General features: G+C 42.9%; 1 long non-coding RNA gene across 1 annotated transcript in view; it reads right to left on the bottom strand.

Annotated features, from left to right (window-relative positions):
- The window catches only part of LOC133342515 (uncharacterized), an 82,106-nt gene that overhangs the window by 34,430 nt on the left and 22,860 nt on the right, over positions 1-24,816 (bottom strand). Inside the window, exon 2 of the long non-coding RNA XR_009755162.1 lies at positions 8,530-8,646. This is a non-coding gene — a long non-coding RNA (uncharacterized LOC133342515). The remainder of the gene's footprint in view (positions 1-8,529; positions 8,647-24,816) is intronic.

The raw sequence follows: 24,816 nt of genomic DNA, 5'->3' as shown, positions 1-24,816 counted from the left end.
ACGGGGAGAGAAACATGTAAACTCCAAATATGCAGGCGTTAGGTGTCTGGATCAAACCCATGACCTCCTGTATACCAAGCGAGGTAGTTGACATCTCAACCACACATATGCCAAAGCTGCTGCATTGGCATATGTGTGGTTATCCTAATTGTGGGGGCGGCAGTGGGGGGGGGGTTACCATACCGGTTAAACGTCTTTTTTTTTAGGTGGCCGGGTGGCTCAGAGGAGTATTGAGCTGCCACCACATAGAGCCTGGGTTTAAATCTGAATTTCATCAATTGTGAATAAAGCAGGGTTCACGTTCTCAGCCTGGTGGAATCATACATGCACACACAGACACAAAATCACATTCTATATAAAAAAAATGTTTTACTTTATTCTGCTTACTCCAGCTTTTGAATTTTAAACAAAATCTCAGTTTGATTTCCATTTCATCAATACTGTTGATACAGAGCGTAAAAACATGTAACCCTTGTGTGGATACCTTTGACTTCGAAATTAGTGATTGTACCTTGCAGGGTTATTCTCTGACACGGGGTGATGCACTGCTAGCTGAAGAGTTTGAAAGATAAGCTTATTTTTCTAGTGACATGACACCGATAACACTATTGGAGTCATAATCATTATCCATAATGAATCCACTGCTGCGTTAAGGCCCCCAGATACCGCGATCTCCCACGATCCGGCGATGAAATAATCCACATAGCACCTGTACACGAGCTGATTTCATTGCTCCATATCCTTGGTGCACAACCTGCCGTATGCCACTCCGCCATCATTATTGACCATTAAACATCATTCCTGCTAGGCATATGCCTTGCCTACTTATCGTTATCAACGGTATGAATTGTGTCATTAACCGATGTACGTTCTCCTTTTTGTCTCTCAGTGTAAATGAGAGACAACTAAAATAATTGAAAAAGGGTAATACATACAATTGTGAGATGAAAAAAATGTCTCGATCATGAGCTTTGCATATTGCATCACGTTGGAATTATATCATATTCATTGCCAGCTGCTCATCCGTACAAATGATTGTACCACACGGCACAAATGCCAATTTTCAAAGAGGGTTCGTGATCCTATTGCGTTGGTGTGTTTCGCATAAACAAACCACACCTGCGTAATTTAATTTGGATGACACTCTTCGTCACAGCGGGCAACATTACATTTGGAGCATTCCATGGAATGCTGCAGGTGGCTTTAAGAACAGAACTCTCAGTGGGGTTTCGGAGCTGAATTTAAGCAGGGTTACTTCACCCCCCCCCCCCCTCCTGGTTTGATAGTATCACGAAGTGTAGATATACATAATTCACGATGAATTCATGATTACTTTTGTTTTGAATGGCTGATGGAAATGGCCTATAACGTTCTTCCGTCCGAATGTGTGTGAATTACCAATGTGATTTCACAGTTTAAAATGCATGGAAGGCTGCACGGTCAGTTCCAGTGGTTCAGTTAATTTGTGCTTTTTCCCAAAGCATTTATGTTCCAGCTGAAAGCTACACGGGCCACACAAACATCGATCAGTTTCTCAAGACATCCTTAATTGTGGTCTTAAGCTACTTTGGGGTTTCAGCATTTAAATGCAGGTACGTACTTGTTTTTCATGGACAAACGTTACATTCGCAAATTATTAATTCACTTTAGATAAAGTCAGTGTTACAGAATTAGGGCATTTTTATAAGTAACGTTTCAGTTGATGAAGTTGTTTTGCTAATACATGCAAGGATATTTGAAATGTTTGTATTTAATAGAAGCAGTCGGTTAGTTACTGAGGGAAAAGGTAAAAGTGCAGTCCTGCAACTGCTTGCTCGTGCCATTGCTGGTGGAAGAGCCTCCATCAGAGCGAGCTCTACAGAGCTTTTCCAGAGGGTATTTGGCCTACTCATCCAAATTTCTTAAAAGAGATGGGATTACCCACACTTTAACCCACGTATGCATGTTGAACTCGTTTCACACCGTACGTAGCCAACCGTGCTAATTGGAGGTGTGGGGGAAAGGACAACAAACTAAACACAAAAAAACGTTGTCAATATGCACCCCGTCAATTAACTAACTGCGGTGCAACGATTAATACTGCTGGGTGTACAGTGGCTGTTGCGGGGAGGGGGAATGAACCAGCGACCTCTGGATTGCAAGTCCCAGCGTGCTGACCGTAACACCGCAGCAGCACCCATTGCCATGACGCATCTGTACCGAATGCCTCTTCTGCTGTCAGGTGATGATAAGTCTAAAAACGCGTGGCTATGTGCACCAACTGGAAGGAATCGAAGTTGTCGTGTGGAATCCCATGCGCGTGCAGCGCCACTAATACGTTTGCTTTAGGTGTACGATAGAGAGAGAGAGAGAAAAAAATAACATTTAAATTAATTACATGGCAGGACATTGCAACGTAAGTTGTTTAACTGGTCAGTCAGACATGGTACGGGATGCACATCACCAGTTTATAGGTAAAAATCATTCATTTGCCTGCTAGAACATCAGACGAAATATATCTGAAAGAAATGTCTCGTTTTTAGTACTCGTAAGTGGCCGACATTTAAGAAGTGCACATATGATCTTGAAAACTGTCAGATAAACCGCTGGTGAGCGTGCGCATGGCACAAAATAAATTACCGAATGCTGTGGAGCCCAGCCTGTCTGGACAGCCCCAGAATTAACTTCCAACTGTAAAGGAATGGTTTATTCATATATTTAAAGTATAATAATGTGAAGTCGGCTTCAAAAAAGGGGGAGATAACACAGATAGAGTTTCAACGATGGCAGTCCTCTGTCAAGAGTTATACAAGTTCACCATCTTCCCAGCAAAAATTAAAATCCACTGTTCAAGCCAGTATTCCATTGAAATTCATTTCAGATGTGAGACACCACCAACCAGCTAAGGATGCATTGACATCTTCTGTTGCCCCCTTCAACTGAAGGCAGCTTCATAGCTATTTTCAGTCAATATTGAGCACACTATGCCAACGCGGGCGGAATCTCTCTGTCGTGGAAATCGCTGCTTGCAATTAAACCACCGTCTAGGTATTCACAGACACGTCGGGTATTCGCATGGTTTGATAACATACCTGCCACTGTAGCTATTGCCTCTGGCAGTACAGGGTTATGCTTGTTTTTGTTTGTTGAATGTACGTACGAGCAGCGTAATTTGTCAATCAAACAGCCGCTAATCTGGCAGCAGCGGCAGCGATGTGTGCATGGATGCCCACTTACAATTGTGCGACGTTAAACTTTTAGTTGAACATCGCGTTGCTGACGCCAGTTGGTCAGGCCATCTGGCAACCAAGGCACTGCTCCCCAGGGAGTTTCCATGAACACAATGTGAGGACAAATATTAAGCAGCTTTGTAGAAAGGTCGATTATTTTTGAGTTATTGTCTCCCTCTAACCCTCATCTAAATCTCTCCCCCCCCCCTCCCCCATCATGAAAAAAACCCCAATAATGTCTGTACATCATCATTACCATGGCTTTCATCATCATGGGATCGTTGCTTTTGGGAATACATTTAAAAAGTGTCTGATTCATATGCCAGCTGGAGATCAAGGTCAAACAAGTGCTTGATTCATTTTTTCTCATTAGAACAACGGATTGTAATGATGTTTACTAAAAGCTGCCCTCTCTAGTACATGAAGAAAAATGTCCTTTTTCCCGTGAATTATCTGCCATGCGTTGCCAGCGACGAGAGTGACATTTTCAGGAACATACCTATGCCCTTTCAGAGTGTTCAAATATTCACAGTATGTTTCCCTTTAGGTTTGCTGCCCACACTCATGGGTATGTGGGATGACATTCCTGCTTCTTGATTTAAAACCATTATTTGGGATTGGCAAAAGTGTGTCCTTCGATATTAAGCACAATGGACTTTTTTTAGCACATGAACAGCACACGAGGTTTAGCATACATATACATTCACCGCATGTATGATGAATTCACAGTGCCTGTGTTTGCATTTAAATACATCCTCATGTTTCCACAGAGATCCAAAAGAAAAGATCCACGTCAATCCTACAAATATGTATTCATAAAATGTGAATATTAAACATGCACGTTAGAAATTAAATGCAACTTGTTTATCTTTCAACTGCTGTGTAGGTTTCGCAGTTGACCTGTATAGCTCTGCGATGTGGCTCTTTGGGATGCACTGTGCGTCCAAACGTGTCGTGAGAATTATCGGCATCTCCCTCGCTTGTACAGCGTTGCCGGCTGCTGCTGCTGCTGCTGCTGGTTCTTGACAATGATTGGTTGAGGCAGACGATATTGTTTGTGTTTTCTCTGGGAGGACACTGGTGTAAGCAGAGAAAGACCAGACTCTGTTCGATGGAAGACAGGTATCTTTGTAGCCAGCCTCCTCGATTGTGGAATTCCCTTCCTTGGCCTATGAAAGAATCTGTATCTTTTTGGTTATTTCAGTAAAGTCACATCGTTAAAAATAAAATAAAACAAATTACGACGTTTTGATCGCAACACAAGCGGTCGTGACGTTACCGATGATGGCGACCGCTTTTGTTGCGATCGAAACGTCGTGATTTGTTTTATTTTATTTCTAACTACGTGACTTTACCGAAAGAACCAAAGAGTATGGATTCCTGCAGTCACGAAAGCTTCAAATCAAGATTTAGTCTGTATCTGTTACACTTTTTTTAAATCGCGTCTTAAATCTCACCTGTTTAACAACAGGTTTTCTGCATAACTTAAGCTTCGTGTAAAGCGCGTAGAGGCCTTGCACGAATTGCGCTATAGAAAAGCGAGTTTATTATTGTTACTCATACGTGCATGCCAGGGGAAACCAGAGTGCCCGGATGAAGTCTATGCTTAGGAAGAAATGACGATGCTCAATTTAGCTCCACAAGAAACTCCCAGCACTGTGTGGCGAAACGTCGGACACCATGCTGAAGAGTACACGGTGCAACGGGAACACATTGGAGTCGTGCATGCTTCCCCTCTCAGCGTGAGATAATAATCGTTTAACACGTAGCAGGCTTTCGCGACCAATATCATCCATAAGAGGGTTTTATTGGGTTAGATCGCGTAAATATAACTGCGTCGTTAAAACTCGCCACCACCCGACACGGCCAACTAGTAAGGGTTGTCACGTAAACAGAACGTGGCCAATTCGTCACTAGTACAGCACTAACCGGTGTGTTGGAGAGCCAAGCCACAACATTTACAGATTGTAAATGGCGAAACGTCGTACTCAGATTGTAAATGTTGTGGCTTGGCTCTCCAGCACACCGGTGTGCTGTACTAGTGACGGATTGACCACGTTCTGTTTACGTGACAACCCTTACTAGTTGGCTGTGTCGGGTGGTGGCGGGTTTTAACGACGCATTTATATTTTTACGCGATATAACCCAAAAAAAACCTCGATTAGGGATGATAATAATAATTAACATTTATAAAGCGCCCTTAAACAATCGTCATGCAGGAAACGGCGGCAATAGCTTAACATCAACCAAGAGGTGAGAAAGACGTTTAAAAATAACTAAAGAGAGTAAGCCACTTTAAACAGATACGTTTTTAGTCGAGATTTGAATAGGCGTCGCAATTGCGAAGGCACCGTCACCCCGCAAAGGCGTGAAGCCTCGGCCGTGGGATAGTGAGCAATGCCTTATCTGAAGATCTTAATGATATTCTTGGTTTTTTCGGTAAAGTCACGTAGAAGGGAAATAATAAAATAATAACAATATAAAACAATAAAAATTCTCACGACGTTTCGACTGCAACAGAAGGAATCATCATCAGGTGTGAATTATAATTTCTTGTGTTGCAGTCGAAACGTTGTGAGAATTTTTATTGTTTTATATTTTTATCATTTTATTATTTCCCTTCTACGTGACTTTACCGAAAGAACCAAAAATATTAATCCGTGCAGTCACGAAAGCTTTAAATCAAGATCTTAATGATCTTGATGGAATATATGGCTGAAGGAGGCCATGAATGTAGAGAGGAGCAATCGGGCTAATCTGGATTATACAACGACGATCCATCGAGTTCCATCAAAAGGACCAAAAAACGCTGCATGTGCAGCCCTCGAATAACGCTGTAGCTCATTCGGACGTGTGAGCACTGGAACAGCTTTATGCTATGAAAGAGTGATCACGCATTCCGCTCCTTTACAGAGACGCCCCAGGGTTGTTGCACCCACATATCGTTTCAAGATATACCCGTATTGATCGCCTTGTTTCAGCGAACTCTCGGAAGATTGTTTGCTTTCAGCAGGGACACAGGCCGTGTTGGTGTTTTCTACCACAGCGTCTTGCGGATGCCTTCAGCAACTGGGATTGTATTGGCCCCACCGGTACAGAAGAGTGGGATAAAAAAAAACATTCAAATCAAATTAATTAGGATTGCTGATTTAAGGATGGCATTTTCCGGAAGTAATCAGCGTTTGGAATTACCTTTTTTGCTAACATTATGGACAGACGTCTGTTCATTTGTCATTCCATAATACATGGCAATATGTATAGCAATGAGCTTGCAACAGCTCTGAGAAAACATCAACCCACAACAATTAACCGTATAATATTACTCAACCTTCTGTCAATCCATTGCCTCACCAGTTCAACATATAGTACATACCTACATGTCAAGTTATTTAACCATACTTCACCATGCTGGTCAGTGCCGGGTTGGAGAAGGGGGGGGGGGGTAACCACACCTGGTTCTGATAGCACTAGCTCGTGATGTTAGCCGTGGCCAGGTATAAAACTGAGGTATCCAGGTCCATTCATAATCAACGTTTTTGGGTTTAGATCGCGTTATTTATAAATGTGTCGTAACCCTCCACCACCCGACACGGCCAATCAGTAAAAAAGTGTCACGTTGACAAAAGACAAATAGTTCACTGCTTTAGCCCACCGGTGTGTTGAAGCGTGAAACCACAACATTTACAATGAGTACGACGTTTCGCTGGTAATTGCATCCAGCATCATCGGGCAATTGCTAAAGCAGTGAACTATTTTGTCTTTTGTCAACATGACACTTTTTTACTGATTGGCCGTGTCGGGTGGTGGAGGGTTACGACACATTTATAAATAACGCGATCTAAACCCAAAAACGTTGATTATGAATAATATTGGTCGCGAAAGCCTACGTGTTAAATCCAGGTCCATATTGCACTGCGCTAACCACGGCGCCACTGTTGCTCTAGAATTATATATCTTCAATGTGAAATACTAAATCACTGTTAATTTGTCCAATTCCACCAAATCTCAGGAGCTAAGCACGGCTGAGGCTGATTGCTTATTGGATGGGAGTCCACAAGTGGCACAGCAGATGGCATGGGCCCGTGGTTGCGAGGTTGTCTGGAAACTGCACAACAATACTGAGACAAAAACAATGGGCTGTCTCCGTATCGACTCAGTGTATTAAATCTGCCGATGGATTGACTATCTATATTTCTAAGGGTTTATTCTTTTGTAACATTGCGGTGAATGTAGCAGCCACAAGTGGCTGCAGAAGTTACACTTCAAAGGATTCCATATAATGTACACGTTATATAACAACGTTGATCCTTTAGACGTACAATTATACGCATGTATTGTTCAATTAATAAATACAATGTATCGACGCCTCAGTGAATTGGGTACGTATCAAGATCGGATCCAGAACGAATACATTGGCAATGCATGCAGAAGTAGATGGAGCAAGAGTAAAAAACGAAACTATTTATATTTTACCTCGTAAAGCCCACTGAGCTATATAGCTAATTTTCAGAAGCGACCTGGTTACAAATGATAGCTCAACGAAGTGGCTTATCACGTGGAAATGTATATGAGCCAAATACTCTAAACGCATGTTTATAAATACGGAGGGAAAACCCGGAGGACCCAGATAAAAATCCACGCGATCACGGGAAGAACATGCAAACTCCAAATATACAGGTGTCAGGGTGGGGATCTAATCCACTACCTCCTATATTCTATGGGAGGGAGCTAACAGGAAAAGCAAGAATTGTGTTGGGTAGACACAATGAAGAAGGACATTGAGCAGAAAGGTTTAGACATGAGCAGTGCAAGAGAATGAGGAAAGAGCAGACACAAGCAGGGGGATCCCCATCGCCAAAGAAGCTGATGGAAAGGATAAGAAGATGACTCGTAACACCCCAAGTGTTATTTCCTCGTGTAACGGTGAGGACTGGCGGCAACCTTGTGTATGTGTGTGGGGGGGGGGGGGGTCTACCAGAAGTCTTAACGACTTCACAGGCAGGCCAAGTTTAAAAGTATCAGAGCCACTGACGACCGACTTGGCCGGTGACGCCACCACATCAATTTGATTGGAAGGCATCAGATCATTAAAATCAGATTGGTGCAAAGGGAAGAGGTGGGAAGATAAATGAATAAGGAACGGTTGATAACCGTTGGAAAAGGAGAAAGGTGGTTGGAAGAAAGAGGAGACCCTGCTAGAAAGGGGGGGGGGGGTGTACAGGATATATAAGAGGCCTGAGAGAACTCTGGGCGCATTCTGGAGTGGAGCCTCTATGAGTATGAACTTTATGAATAAACGATGAAGTTGAGCTATACTTACCTCGCCCAAAGTCCTTTTCACTCGTATGCGTAGATTTTATTCAGGGTACTCCAGTTTCCAACCACGTGGCAAACTCTCATTAATAGAGTTTGACAAGCATCCCAATGCAGGACCCTCCTGGAGAAGAGACAAAAAAAACAGAAGTCTTTTGAGACTTGGTGGAGCTTTTCTAGAGAGAGAAAAAAATTAGCACTGTTACGGAAAACAAAATCAAAGATTGTCTTCACTTACTGATCCTGCTGGTCAGCAACTCCATCGGGCTCCGCTGTGCGATCCACGAATGTGCTGACGCGCGCTTAGATGTGTGCAATGAAACAGAAGCATCGTGGAGGTTGTTTAAAGGCTCTTCTTAAGCAGGCCTGATGAACGGGAAAAGCCAGCGAGTAGCCAAAATGATCAATTGAAATGGATTAAATGAGAGGTTCATTAATCAGGAATTAACGATTCATTTGGAAGTGATGGACAGGAGGGATGATGGGGGGGGGGGTGTTATGGATAAAAGGAATACGATTTTTGTGTCTTGGGGGCGGGGGGGGAGATGTTGGAGGAGAAGACATGGAATTGCCTGGCGAGCTCTGTGAGCGAGAGAGAGAGAGAGAGAGCGTGTGGAGGGAGGATGACATTTGAAAACTAATTTCTTAAAAACTGCTTTTTGTGTTTAGTTTGTTTTCCTTCCACTGCACTTCCGATTAGCACGGTATGTATGTTGCATTTCTTTCGTACCGTACATAACCAACCGTGATTATAATCGGACGGTGCGTGTAAGGACAACAAACAAAAAAAGCGAAGTACGGTGCAAAAGAAGTTCAGCATACATTGGGTAAAGGTGTGCTTGTGGAACAGTGAAAGGATGCTGCAGAGATGAGGGTTGAACACCCCTGCATGGTGGCTGGCTTTGAAGTCAAGGCGTAGAGCATTCGAACATCACATAGTTGTACAACGTTGTAATCGTTTCTATACCACAAGTGAAGTTTCTCCAACCTTCTACGTATCTATATAGAACTTATTTCGCACTGTACGTAGCCAACCGTGCTAATCGGAGGTGCGGGGGAAGGACAACAAACTAAACTCAAAAAGCAGTTCTAAAGAGTGAGTTTTCAATTAAAATTCTGAAAAATGCTGAACTCCAGTGGCTTCCTAATCCCGAAAGGAAGAGCGTTCCAGACGGTCGCAGAAGCGCATCCGTGGACATTGCTTTGCAGCGCTCCGCCGATGACGCGTGGAACTCGACAGAAGTTGGCAGTGGGTGGCTGCGACGGTGTCCATGCGGGGCCACCTTCACCTTGAAGGTGGCACTGACACGTCGTGGCAATTATAAACGATGAATTGAGTACTTCTTCTTGCGCGCCACTGCCTCTGTGCCAAGTAGCGTTTCGTTGCACACGTTTGCGTGCACACATCAGACTGCATGTTTCTCTCACGCACCTGGGCCATTTCTTAAAGTTGGCCACGGTAACTGCTACCTTCGTAAATGTATCCATAACGTAAATATGCGTACGCCCTTTGACGTTATAGCGACGGACAGATATAGATAATTTTAAGACCCCTGCTCACGTTCATTGTTGCTGTTAAATGATGATAATGAGAGTGATGTATTTTTGTAATAGAACCCTATATGTTAGGGGCATCTCAGAGCGATCTCTGGGCACAAAATTAATCAGTACCTGGCCTGCATGTGGGTATGAGTCTGCCAGGAGGGTGGCGATGATTGCAAAGTATATTCCTTGATGAACACTGAAAACGTACTACATTATGTGCCTTCTTTACCCCCAATGTTTTTTTTTAACTGTGCTATCAGGCATCATACCATGAGGTATATAAATAACACTGGTCAGCAAAAAAAAAAATTCTGGCCTGGACTTTTGCAGCTGTTTTAGACTAATTTCAGGGTGCTGATTCCAAATCTGATCTCAGATTTGCTCTATCACATCTCATTTTATGCTATCGACATACCCCATTTTCATTGATTTTACCTGAAATTAACTCTATCACTTATGATTGCAAGTTGTTGCGAGTCAGTGACTGCTTTAGTGTTAAAATATGGTGCTGTATTTTTAGGATAGTGTGTTTATAATATCATTTTATATAGATATCCACATTTGTTTAATATTTTTCTTCTGCAGTTTTTATAAAAAATGCAATATTTGATATCTCAAAAACCTGATGTGATAGACAAAAACTGATGCCAGATTTGGAATCAGCACCCTAAAATTACATTAAACCCGTTGGAATACCTTATGCCATAAAACGTGTGTTGACCAGTGTTATTGACAAATCTCTGAGAGTAGTGCACCGCATGTACAACAGCACACCCGCAATAGGAATCTTCCTCATGACTTCAGAAAAATCCATCAAAATCCTTCACTTTACCACAATGAGATTGAAGCATGACGGTCAAAGCAATTTCTGTTAAATTCTCTGAGCTGGAATTTAACCAAATAAAGTGCAAATCCGATTTTAATACGATGCTTTCTTGTGCATTCATTGAAGGCCGGCGTGAGGACATGAACACGCTGCACCTGAGAACCCAGTTTATCCACTGGGCAACTGCACAGATTTGAACTCAGGATCTCACTCGAACGGTCTCAACTCGCTGACCTCTGGAGGAAAAAAAACTTCATATTAATGGAACGTTTTACATCCATTGAAATTTCAAATAGAAAAATGTAGCATTCCATCTGTGAACTTATGCAACACAAAAAGCCGGTTTTATGTGGAAACAGAATGGAGTTCGGCTTAGATTAGCTTTTAGCCGTTATCCTCCAAGGGCAACGCATTTTGAGTTTGCCTAGGTCAATACTTTGTTGCATTGAACGGCACTCCCGTAGGTAATATGTAATGCTCTTGCCGACAACATCTGGTTAATCCAAAACCATTTTGTTTAACAACCCGGACTCTGCTGATGAGACCCCAAACGGTCAAAACTGGTCTCGAGATTGCTTGTTTAAAACAAATGCTGCTTTGATAATATTGGTTTGGAAAGCCCATAAATAAGCCGATGGAATAGTCTTTATATTTTCACATGGAGCAAGAGTAAGTGTCACCTTCCTTGTTGAATGTACATTATCCAAAAAACACATCGTTCATAAAGCACGCAGACTTTCCTCAGTGTGATAGAATACTGCTTTTCTCTTTTTTTTCATAAGTAGAACCTCTTCTTCTTGGTTCTTTCGGTAAAGTCACGTAGAATGGAACAATAAAAATAATAAAATAAAACACAATAAAATAATATTTTATTATTTTTATTGTTCCATTCTACCTGACTTTACTGAAAGAACCAAGAAGATGAATCCCTGCAGTCACGAAAACTTTAAATCTAAGTAGAACCTCATTAGCAGATTCTAGAAGTTCATTACAGGAGAAGAAAGAGAAGAAACAATAATTCAAGCAAACTGTGAACGTTCTCGAAAACCATCGGTTTAAAAATGCACGTGTGTTTTGCTTCGTTGCTGATCTGTTTTATTCAATCAAAGCGGCGATGCCCACAGAACACTTGACAGCATGGACAACCAATTTGCTTATGCTAATCAGACTCTTTGTCCTGATTGACATTCCAGTCTTTCCTCCAAAACTCTTGACCGTCGTTGGCAAATAATTGTTTGCACAGCCACATGTTGCTTTACTTTTACATCCTTAAAAAGGCCCCATGGTAGCGTGTTCCTGTCGCAGGCTTTCTCCGCTTAATTAAATAGCAAAATATATTCTGCTATTTTTTTTATGTTATTGTTGCTCGGGAGGAATGTCCTATCGACATGCAAAGCAAATTTCAAGCTCGCACACATGTCTTTTGAACAAGACACAATGCGTGAAACTGCATGTGTATGCATGCCACTTTACGCCCATTTGTATATGCATGAACATGGCTAATTGAGCACAACATTGGCTGCTGTTGAATGAACCAAGGGATCATCCAGAAGCTAAGATGACTGCTCATTAGTTCTCGTGTGCCAGACGCAATATTAAGTAACTGGGCTGTAACCAGCTGGGGCAAGCCTGCTAACTTTCCCAAAAACAACCGGCATTTTTTTTATATTATGACACTTGTCTTACCCAGGATAGTCTCATGGCTATTTGCAGGAGGGTCGTGCCACGTTTTCGCAGTAGGGGGGAGGTAATTGCAATGTATATTTTAAATGAGTACTTTGCAGTTACAGTTTTTTTTACTAGCCTTTTTCCCTGTCCAAGGACGGGTGTATTACAGTAAATCTGATACTTGTAAGCGAAAAGCAGACCGCAACGTAATATTCATTGCATTAATGCGTGTGCAATTTGCAAGGGCGCGGTGACACAGACTTATTTAATTTTAAGATTATAATCCCTTGTTCATCGTGACGTCCTTTTTACTTCCATGTCTCAACAGCGTGACGGAGATCACGTGACGTGAGGGTTCTGCCTTTGTAGTGAGGGTTGTGAGTTGACACCGAGGAGGGGGGAGGAGGCGCCTCGGCCCCCCATGTGGAGTGACGTCACCCGCTAATTATTATGAATGGGGGGGGGTGTCCATTTGGAGGACGTCACCTGTTCATGATTATTAATGAGGGGGGGTCCATGTGGAGGACGTCACCTGCTCATGATCATTAATGAGGGGGGGTCCATGTGGAGGACGTCACCTGCTCATGATTATTAATGAGGGGGGGTCCATGTGGAGGACGTCACTTGCGCATGATTATTAGTGAGGGGGGGGGGGGGAGTACTCTATATTGAGTGACGTCACCCGCTCATGATTATTAATGAGGAGGGGTGGGGGGTGTCCATTTGGAGGACGTCACCTGCTCATGAACATTAATTAGAGGGGCTGGTCGATGTGGAGTGACGTCACGAGCATTAAGGACATTCCTTGGTGATTTTCGTAGATATTTGGATTATGACGCCAACACACAATGCCATGTTGTTGCGAATGATTTCAAGGGATCTTTTTTGGCCTACTCTTGTATGTTGTTGTACGTATGTCGAACTTATTTCGCACGGTACGTAGCCAACCGCGCGCGCTAATCGGAGATTATTCACTCTTTCAAATAACGGTTCGAATATAACGGGGCGGCCGGTATATCCGAACCTCTAAACCTCTGCAAACAAACGAGCCACAGCTTGGGCATGCCATCACCCTGAGCCAGAGGTCGCAATCGGGTACCCGATACCCGTACCCTACCCGATACCCGGCTACCCGTACCCGGCCGGGTACGGGTACGGGTACCTGTTTGCGACCATGGTGCGGCCGGGTACGGGTACGGGTAAGGAATCAAAACCCGCTTGCGACCTCTGCCCTGAGCACTCCGATACGCACACAAAGACTTGCAAGCGGGTTTTTATTTTCATCTCCGCTCGGGTATTTTCTCTCTGGAGGTTAATTAGTGCAACGGCGGTCAAGTGTCACCACTCATACGAGCCCAGTTTGATTCACTCCCAAGTTGCTTGCAATCACATGGTGGGGTGTGTGTGTGTGTGGGGTGGGGGGCTTGCAATGTGCCAAGCACTGCCATGTGTTCTTGCCCGTGGACCAATCCACGTAGAGTCGCTTGAGGAGTCTATGATGGACAAATTAGCTTTGATGATGGCCCAGGGCTGTTATAGTTCTTTTTTGGCAGGGGTGGGTCAAGTGGAGCCCCGCTTGTTAATTCATTTCCGTTGCTTTACTGATTTACCACCATCACCCCATGCGTAATACCGAACACTCCGTGGCTATTCGCCTCCGTTATTTCAGTCCTTGTTTTGTTTGGTCGTGTGTATGTTGCATTTCCTTCGCACCGTACCTAGCCAACCGCGCTACTGTGTCAGATACGAATTGTGCACAGCTAAAACAAAGTTGATACGAACAAAGCTATTTTCCTTTTTTTCAGACGCTGTCTTTCCGACAGACCTGTTCTTCACCTGAGGACGGCTGCTTGCATTGTGGCCGAAACGTCGTGAGAATTGTATTTTATTATGTTTTATTTTTGCTATTTTATTATTTCCCTTCTACGTGACTTTACCGAAAGAACCAAGAAGATGAAAGTTATTTTCCTTTGGGCGCATAAGTAATGTACGTTATGACGATACATATTCAATTAACAAATTACGCGTACGATTTATCGTCGTGCGACAGTGAAGGTTCGTCATAAGGAGACATTTCTGAAAGCCCCAAGTCCCGAACAAGCAACCAGTCGAAGAACCAATGCTGGGATTTTTCGATTTAAAGCTTTCGTGACTGCAGGGATTCATTTTCTTGGTTCTTTCGGTAAAGTCACGTAGACAGCTCTGTTCTTCAGCTGAGGACGGCTGCTTGCGTTGTGGCCGAAACGTCGTGAGAATTTTATTTCGTTCTGTTTATTTTTATTATTTTATTACGTTTTATTTTTATTATTTTATTATTTCCCTTCTACGTGACTTTACCGAAAGAACCAAGAAATATGCTGGGATTCTTTTCCGGCTTCTGTCTGTGTGGAAGGCACGAGGGGCTGCGCTAAGTCCATTCGTTGTTCACACAAACGCACAACAGGTAAATGCAATGTCCTCACGAATGGCAAAATTAAAGTGGCGTCCAACCTCCTGTGAACGAGAAGCGAAATCTGTTCATCACTTCACCCGACCACAGCCCACTGTGCGGTGACACTGGAAAGTGGCACAGAAGCGACAATACATCAGGCAACTACCGATGCCGTCGAATGGATTACTGAAGTGCAGTTATAACGTTTTGTAAGAGTTGCTTTTCAAACGCCGTCAGCAAGGAGGAAAGTAAATGTGCAATCCTATTACTTACTCGCTCCACACCACTGGTTGGTAGAATGGCCTCTGCTAGAGGGAGCTCGAGAGAGAGCCCCTCTGGTATTTGGCCTACTCTTCCACACAATCAAGGCGTCTTGGCTACACGCAACCAGCCAATAAACTAATTGCGGTGCACCCACCGCCCGATTAGCACGGTTGGCTACGTACGGTGCGAAAGAAGTTCAACACACACACTGCACTTCGATCATCCATTTCACTGCTGGCTGGATAGTTGTGGATTTAACAACCTTTCCCATTGCTTCAACTGCCTCGCCGATCTTCTTGGTTCTTTCGGTAAAGTCACCTTGAAGGGAAGTAATAAAATAATAAAAATAAATCATAATAAAATAATATAATTTATTTTTATTATTTTATTATTTCCCTTCTACGTGACTTTACCGAAAGAACCAAGAAGATGAATCCCTGCTGCCTCGCTGATATCAAATAAAAATCACGCACACGGTGTTGCAGTTTCAACCACTATGAATAGGCATACAGTATACATGTTTGCCCCCCACCCCCATCAATATCCAAGTCCGCTGGCTGAAGCCCCTAAATCCACCCCCCGGCGTTAATCCGACGCCGGTGTCGACCTGCCTGATCACCTCCAAATCCGCTGGAGGCTGGCAGAAGAAGTCAGCCTCCAGCTCCGGCGAGAGCGTCGCTCCACATACACACAGACACACAACTCCCGTCACTGCCCATAATGAGCGCTGACATTTGCGAGGGTTTGCCTGTCTCTCAGAAGGTGCACAACAGGGGCCCCGAAATGCCACGTGGATCCCTAATGAAGCTTGTGGCACCTTACCCTCGCCAGGGTGAGGGGGAAAGCACGCGTGAGAGATCACCCGTGACGGCGTGTGATCGCATGCCCTGTTGCACTGCCGGCAGCCAAGATGATTGGGCGCCCAGGGATCACACAAGCCAGCTGGTTCTTTCGGGAGAAGGCAGCCCGCCCTCCTGCCCGTCCTCCTCTTCATCGGCGTGAGAAGCAGAGGTCGCAAACGGGTTTTGATTCCTTACCCGTACCCGGCCGCACCAGGGTCGCAAACGGGTACCCGTACCCGGCCGTACCCGTACCCGGCCGGGTAGGGTACGGGTATCGGGTACCTGATTGCGACCTCTGGGATGAAGCCATGTTGCAGGTGCGAGTGGGTTGATTCTAGGAACTTGAATTGTGAGAAGAGACAAGACGTTGGGAAATGAGTGACAAACGGTGACTCACCAGTGACTCACGGCCTGCCCGTACCCGTTCCCGGCCGCACCAGGGTAGCAAACGGGTACCTGTACCCGGCCGGGTACGGGTAGCCGGGTATCGGGTAGTGTACGGGTATCGGGTACCCGGTTGCAACCTCTGGTGAGAAGTAGCGAGCGATCGCCTGAGTTTCCCAATGAATCTCTTCGTAGGTTCAAAATCAGACAGTGCTGTGCGTAGTTTGGCCCACGGATAACACACGGGGCGGGGATATACGTGCGTGCATTTTCAGTCTCAATCGTTGTTTGTTTGTCAACAACAACAACAAAACGCGTGTGCAAAATAGATAGTTGTTCGGCATGTTGATCGGGCTGCCCGTTACATGTTACGTAAGTAAATTGCAAGCATCAACAATGTAATTAAGTGGGTGTCGAACGACTTTGCCGAAACTGTCAGGTGCCCTACTTACAAAGTAATGGTATCACATAGACAGGGTGTTGGAAGAACGCAGATATATATAGTTTTCATTTCGGTAGTTATCTTATAAGTGCCTCCGCGCATATTATGTACACTGAATTAACTGTGAAAATGAATACTCTTTGGTTCTTTCGGTAAAGTCACGGAGGTAGAAAAATAAAATAAAAATAATATATCACGACGTTTCGATCGCAACACAAGCGGTCGTCCTCAGGCGGAATAGATAATCCAGCAGTGGAACTGCTGAAGCAGCGAGAAAATTAAGTGACTGTGGAAAGCTTTCATGTGGATTAAATAAGCAAGTGCATTTTACGCAAGAAAATAGCATGCATTTATTTTTACATGGGATTTTAAAAGGGCGTATGTGTGAATATGGAGCATAATTCCTTGGTAATTCCACTAGTGATTTTTTTTGTCGATGCTTACTGCCAAATAATTTGCTACATTTATTAATTAAATGTATGAAACTCGTGTGTCTCTTCTGTGTGGAGTTTGTATGTTCTCACCCTGTTCTGAATGCGTTTCCTTTGGCTTCTCCTATTTCCTCCCATAACTACAAAAAATGCATGTCATGTGACTGGCATTGGCCAAACATCCCAATATTGAAAAAATATCTGCAAGTAACTCAATTGGGATTAGACATAGCAGCATTGTCCCCTACTGTGGAAACTTGGTAGGACCCTTCTGAAAAAAGTTTGAGACTCAATTATGCTTTCATTGACAAACAAACATAGGAATAATAATAATAACAACAATTATATAAACTCGTGAATATATATTTTGTTATCATGACTTGATACTCACAAGGAAATAGCAAACAGATTTTTGCGTGGGCACTACGCAATGAAATATTTTAAATTGGCCCAAAAAAGTAAGGGCATTTGTGATCTTTTTTCCAGCATTGTGTCTCATTGTTATAGATTTAGTGCAGGTTTCATTGATTATTGTATCTCTCCCTGGGACAGCTTGAGCTCAATTTGAATTGCTACATAAATGGCGCATGAACATTCAATATTATATAACGCTATTTCTTTCTAACTTTTGTGCTCACGGTCTGTTGTGGATTTCCCTCCGTGCTTAATATGTAAATCTATCCCCTTCCGTCCCTCTAAAAAGTCAAAGCCATCTCTTGTAAATGATAGCCTTACCTTAATAGAAAATAAGGTTACGTTTTCTTATTTGCCAAATAGTGAGAAAGAATGTTTACTAACATCCCACTGTTCTTTACCGCAGTGGATTTCAGTTTAGACAATTTGATCCCTTAAGTTGGTCTCATATATGCCGACTTAATTCTGCAGCGTTTTTTTGTTCCTGGCTGGTCCATTCCTTGACCTTATTTCTAAAATGGGGTCTCCTTTTTCATTGAAGAGAAGTTTCTTACTCAAACACGACCTCCACAATGACAACAAAATGTAAGGACACTCAGTGGTGATAACATTGAGACTGAAGGACAGTTATCCTAAATTAGCAGTTTCCACGTGTAGCCTTCAAACGGTCGGAGCTATATACTTTAATCAAATATAAAAGTGGTAGCATTTTTCTTTATCCAGTGCCAGCAGATGTAGTCTATACAGCTAATGGGTATTGTGGACTGGATGATGGTGAAAATAAAGGTGCAGCCCTGCAATTGCTTACTTCCACCACTGTTGGTGGAAGAGCCTCCACCAGAGGGAGCTCTAGGCAGCCAGTCTAAAGAAGATTTTGGCACACTCTGGCACGCGGCCCAGATGTTTTGGAAGAGGTGAGAGTACTCGCACTTTACTCCACCACACACGACTTGCTGCCTGTCAAATGACTGTGGTAACCTCTGAATTGCAAATTCAGTGTGCTGACCATCGCACCACAGCAGCACGCACCATTTGCTCACTATTATTTCAACCACTGCAGTATTTTACTCTATTTTAGAATATATAGTCGCTTTGCAAAATGAATACTTGGCTTATAAAGATCTATTAAAATAAGAAAATTACTTTAACGATCCCATTGTTTCAATTTATTTTTTTCATGTTCATATTTCATCTTCGTTCACCTACTGTATATTACTTCTGTAAGTATACGTTATCTTCTACGTACTAAGAGATCATCACAGCGCCAGAGTTGCCATGCACTTGTTGTCTGACACTATGAAATGTGACTTGATTTCCTTCACAAAACATGAAAGCAAGCACAATGATATAATAAGTGACCCAATTGATCCTCAGAATTGCAGTTAGTACTTTGTTCGTGAAGCTTGAAACCATCTCAGACATTGATGACAGCCACTGAAGTGTGTGTGTGCCAGCCTTCATAGGTGCTTGCCTAACGGCACTTGCCCCAACAGTATGCTAAGACTACAGGGAGGATCTTTGTCTAAGTGGGGAGCGGTGGTGTGGCAGTTTGGGCGCTGCGCTACAAACCCAGTGACCCGAGTTCGATTCCTGCTCACGGCCAACACGAGTAACAATTGTAATTATCTAAACCGGTCCTGGGCCTCCTCTAGGTCAACTCAGCCTTAGGTGACTTCGCCGGGCGTGGTGCTGGCCACCCACCCCCTCGTGTGCCGCCGTGTCGGCCTTCGTAGGTGTTCGCTAACAGCACTTTCCCCAAAAGTGCGTTAAGGCTTTACGGGGATCTTTGGCTTGTTTTGTAAATGAAGGATTAAGCAATGAACATTAATGTAGAATTACTAAGCGATTTGAACCTTATTATGAATAAAACATATATCTTGGCTGTTTTTACTCACTAAGCTTTGATCTACACACTTTGTACTTGTAATTCTATCCTGCTTTTGGTAATTTAATTGAAACCCCCTCCTTTGTGTATCTAACAAAAGTGGCAGCACTTGTCTAAGTCATTGTACTGGCAATCAGTTTGTGGTATTTGATTAAATATTTTTTTTTTGCCAAATGCAAATGTCGCATTCTCCTAATTGTGAGTTCAATTAGGTTGGGGGGGGGGGGGGTTGCGGCGGTAATACAGTAAAATAGAGTACGTGGGGAATTTTGATTGAATGCTTTCGTGACTGCAGGGATTCATATTCTTGGTTCTTTCGGTAAAGGGAAATAATAAAATAACAAAAATATTAAACAATACAATTCTCACGACGTTTCGACTGCAACACAAGCAATCATCATCAAGTGTGAAATCCACAGCAAGAAAATGTGAAAAAATTTGAAAAAAGTGACGTTAAGAAAAAACCGCCACTTTTTTCAAATTTTCTTGCTGTGGATTTCACACCTGATGATGATTGCTTGTTGCAGTCGAAACGTCGTGAGAATTTTATTGTTTTATATTTCTCTTATTTTTTTATTTCCCTTCTACGTGACTTTACCGAAAGAACCAAGAATACGTGGGAACTGTTAAAGTTATTGGCGATATTTCTTTTTTCATGACAATTATGAGCACTGCAGCAGCAGCCGCACATCATTGTGCTTGCGTGGGAGCAATATCAGCCAAGCACTTGAATCCTTTTCCAAATACATTTAAATGCTATAGCTCGTCCTGGGAAATCCCAGACGTTCCCAGGCCAGCCGAGCGACATCGCCCTGTCAGCGTGTGCTGGGCCAGCCCCAGGGTTTTCATCACAAAAATCGGCGTATAGGTTTGTAATGCCCTAGATATCGTATTTATTCCAGACCGTTGCACAGTCCCAACGCATGACACACCGCCGGTGGCAGCAGTGCAGAGAAATAACTTCTTAGAAACCAACTTCACTGTCAAAAATGTAAAACATTGTCTCAAAACACACAACATCACACATTGATGGGTTGCATATATTAGGGCAACACAGAGTCTTTTAAGTGCTGTATTTTATAATGAACGTGGATTCCGTGAGACCTAAGTTTGCGTTGTATTGTGGGTACCACTTGGGGTTTTCTGGATGCTCAACGGCATTTGTGGCTTTTTGAAGGTGGCATCTTCAAAGCACTACGAGCCTCGTTAGTGTGAACTCATCGCTCCGATACAAATACCCATTCCGTACACAGGCAGACAGGCAGGCAGGCAGGCGTACCTATACCATGTATTATATTATTAATAAATATCCTCAAAAGTGCTGCCTAAGACGTCACCATTTATTTTTCATGACAGTGTTGTTGACGAATGTGCTGAGTTGTTTGTGTTGTTGTTTATTATCTGTGCCTGGTGCACCAACCACGAACGCACAATCAAATAATTTGTGTTGAATGTTAGATTCTTTTTTTTTACATAACTCAAGGGCTCACACTATAAACCACATCGCCCAGAATTCGCCCAGTCACCAGATCTTGAAAGTTAATCGGAGGGTTGATCCCAGCAAATGGCAATGCAGCAATATCCCTTGTACTGTACTTCTATGCTACCGCATCTGTGTTCCACGGCATTCACCAACCGCACTCGCCAGCGTGGAGCGATGTGGTAAATACTTTATTTTACCCGCACGGCATGGGGAGGTCTTCATCCAGCAGTAGATTTACAACATGGCATTACATTTATCGTCAGGTAATTTAGAAAATTGCGCATTTCCCTAAACTCAACTGAGTTAGTTGTAATCAGCTTTTATTTTTGCGGACTTTTGTCTCAAATAATTATCTGGTCAATATAATATTACGTCAAACAATAAAACGAAGCTTTTTGTAGTACTGTATCATCTGTATGCGAATGTTCCAGTGAGAGGCAGGGCAGTGGACCTGTTTATAGGACATGTCTTTTGCTGGGGATTACATAATTTATGTAATCTGAAAAAGTAAAATAAAATCGAGTACAAATTTGACTTTTCAGACGGTCACAATTTTTGCTTGTGTTTGTATTGTTCCGAAAGTATTACATCAAAGGAACTGATGTGACTTCATTGCTTTTTCGATCATTTTAGCTTACGCTATATAAAATATTAAAATGTGCTCATTGCAATTATTGATTTAATATTTAACGTCATTCAAATATTTCAATTCAGTACGTAAATAATGAGAGTTATCATATTTGTATCAATTTAAAAGTATTTCCAAAAACACAACATTAGATCTAAAATTGGGCTTTGTTGTGAGTCTAAAATTTCACAACTGCTGGGCAAAGGCATTGTCCATTTCCTGCAATTATTTATTTCCCTAGTTGCACCAGTCCAGTTGTGAGCAACCTCTGAAGTTTTTGTTTACATTTGTATCTCTTCCGCAAACTCCTCCTCTGCTTCTGCACACCTCTCCGTCGTTAATTGCGTCTCTCATCTCTCGTCAATTCTTCTCGTGATGTGTATCTTGCCAATGTCCACTGGATGTCTGTTACTTTAATAACAGCGTGTAGTGAACCCCCATCGGTATCTTAATTATTTCTTCATTCCTCAACCTATCTCGTCCACCTACTCCGAACATAATTCTTTCCATTAGAATAGTTGCCTAACAATCTGACAAAAATTACATTGTAAAAAAAAACGAAATCTGACTGCTCGTCCCAACAACGCGGCCACGTGGGGCCAGTGAATGGCACACCCCGTAGCACGGCGGTGCTGTGTGGACGCTGTGTGCAACGCATGCGTTTCTGAGGGGGGCATCGGTCAATGTGACTCGCCTATAAGCCAGCGTGTCACCATTGATGCAGATCAATACTTTTTCTATGCATTTCTCTGCGCCAGTAATAATTGCTTTTGCACATGAATTGTGTTAAGTAGTTCGGTGACATTGATTTTTGTGGGCTGAAAATTAGAATCAAGGACGTAGTTTAACTGCTCCATCCTGGCAGAAGGGCAGAGGCACTAGTTTATTTGCTTATGAGTCCATACTGATTTGCTTGCATACATATGTATTTATCAAATGAATATATCCTGGTATTCATACGATTCCATTGACGTTTTTTTTTTCAAGCAATGACTTCAACTGTCACAAGCTGACAGGAGCACTGTTGAAAGCTGCATTTTCATCGCTATGCAAACATTTAATAGGTGACATAAATATAAAGGTGCAGCCCTGCAACTGCTTGCTGACACCACTGCTGGAAGAGTGCCCCTCTGGAGTGTTCGTGGCCTACTCTTCCACACACTCCAGACGTCTTGGAAGACGTGGGGGTACCCACACTCAACACAACCGTGATACGTGGCCTGCCGATCGACAACCTGCGTTGTACCAACATACAGGTAGTCCCCGAGTTACGATGCTCCGACTTACGATATTTCGATTTTACGATGGCGATAGCAATACGACAAAAATGTCATCAACAACCTAACATCGTTCAAGTATGCAGACGACGGACAGAATCTTGGTGAGTACAGTACAACATGATACGTTAAAATACGTTCAATGTATGTATATACTACACTATACACTACACTACTATACACTACCCTATACACTACACTATACACTACACTATGATACGTAGCTTTAGCGATTTCGTTTTAGGGTTACCACGATACGATACGTTCAATGCATGTTAAATGTTTTTATAGCAGATAGGATTGTTTCCTGAACAAACTTTCGATTAATTTGCAGTTCATATAGGTAGGCTAATAATTGACCTTGGTTTTTTTACTTCACATTTTACTGTGCAATACAGTATTGCAATTAATAAATACATACAGTGCATAGTTTATACATTACGGTACTGTTAATTTCTCTGTTTTGCTAAATTATCACCATTCTTTAAGACTCCTGGGTAGGCTAGGCCATCTTCGACTTACGATATTTTCGACTTACGATGGGGTCGTCGTAACGCATCTCCATCGTAAGTCGAGGACTACCTGTATCTGGGAAACTCACATCATTGTTTTAACCGGCAACCTTTGTACTGCAAGTTCAGTGTGCTAACCACTACCCCACAGCAGCATCCCTAACAGACCATAGCATGACGAAGAAAGGTAATAATGTTTAAGTAATCTTTCTCCACAGCGCTTGTGACAGTGAAGAAAAACCATTTCCATTGAGAGTTAGACAGGTAACAACATTTAATACAAACATCACCCAGACCATTACGAGTGATGTTTAGGAATTCATTGCCTGGTCTTGGGTATCTTTCCAATGTCACTCATTTTGTCTTGCCGAGTATTGGTTGATTTCCCTGTGCCTTGCTGAGTAAAGGAATTGCTCCAATGGGTCATTGTCTGGTGTGTCTCACAAAACTCACTCTTCAAATGCCACCAGTCGTCTCTTTTGTGCAGCTAAACCTACCTCAAGCACGATGCCAACAACTTTTCTTCACAGTTCGTCGTCTGGCTGCTGCGAATACAAAAACGTCACAACCTGTCACAACTTGTCACAACAACAACAACAAAAGCATACTGTGCTTAGGATGTTACCTGGCCTTACTGAGCTGTGCCAAACTGTGCAAACAATCGCTCTATACTGCTTGCGGTCACCACACCATAATAGAATAACGTGCACGTGCTCCTGAGTGGCCCTCTCTGAACTCACTCTGCGCCTCCAGCATAATTACTGGCTCTGACGTTCGCGAATATATGTGTTGCTCACCAGAGTATAAATTAGCGGCACATCGCCTTTTAGTTCCTCCTCCGACCTAATTAACAAGGACCCTGCTGCTGGTACAAGTGGCATAGTCGCCTGCTGAGAAAATGCGAAAGCTTTTAGGTCGTGTTTCAAAAGAAGACCGATTTAAATCGGTGCCAAGCGAATTTGAGCTCTAACGTTGACTTCATGGTGTGGCTGAGGAATTGCAATTCCATTTTCTTTCCTCCTCCTTAACAATGTGCACAGAAGTGTATGCATTCATTGAGGGAGGATAGAGGGAATTATTTATATAGATGATCTACTTTTTGTGCTTTAGTTTGGTGTTCTTCCCCGCACCTCCAATTGTAATCACGGTTAGCTATCTACAATGCAAAAGAAGTTCTATATACATACATACCTACACAAAAAGTGGTATCGAATATTTTTTAAAGCATGAACAACAAAATTCGTTTAATACACAACACAAAC

This window comes from Lethenteron reissneri, chromosome 15 (genome assembly GCF_015708825.2).
Source record: "Lethenteron reissneri isolate LAM-NWPU_2019-01 chromosome 15, ASM1570882v1, whole genome shotgun sequence".
Lineage (NCBI taxonomy): Eukaryota > Metazoa > Chordata > Hyperoartia > Petromyzontiformes > Petromyzontidae > Lethenteron > Lethenteron reissneri.
The sequence above is the reverse complement of the archived record's forward strand: the minus strand, read 5'-3'. Positions and strand labels throughout refer to the sequence as shown.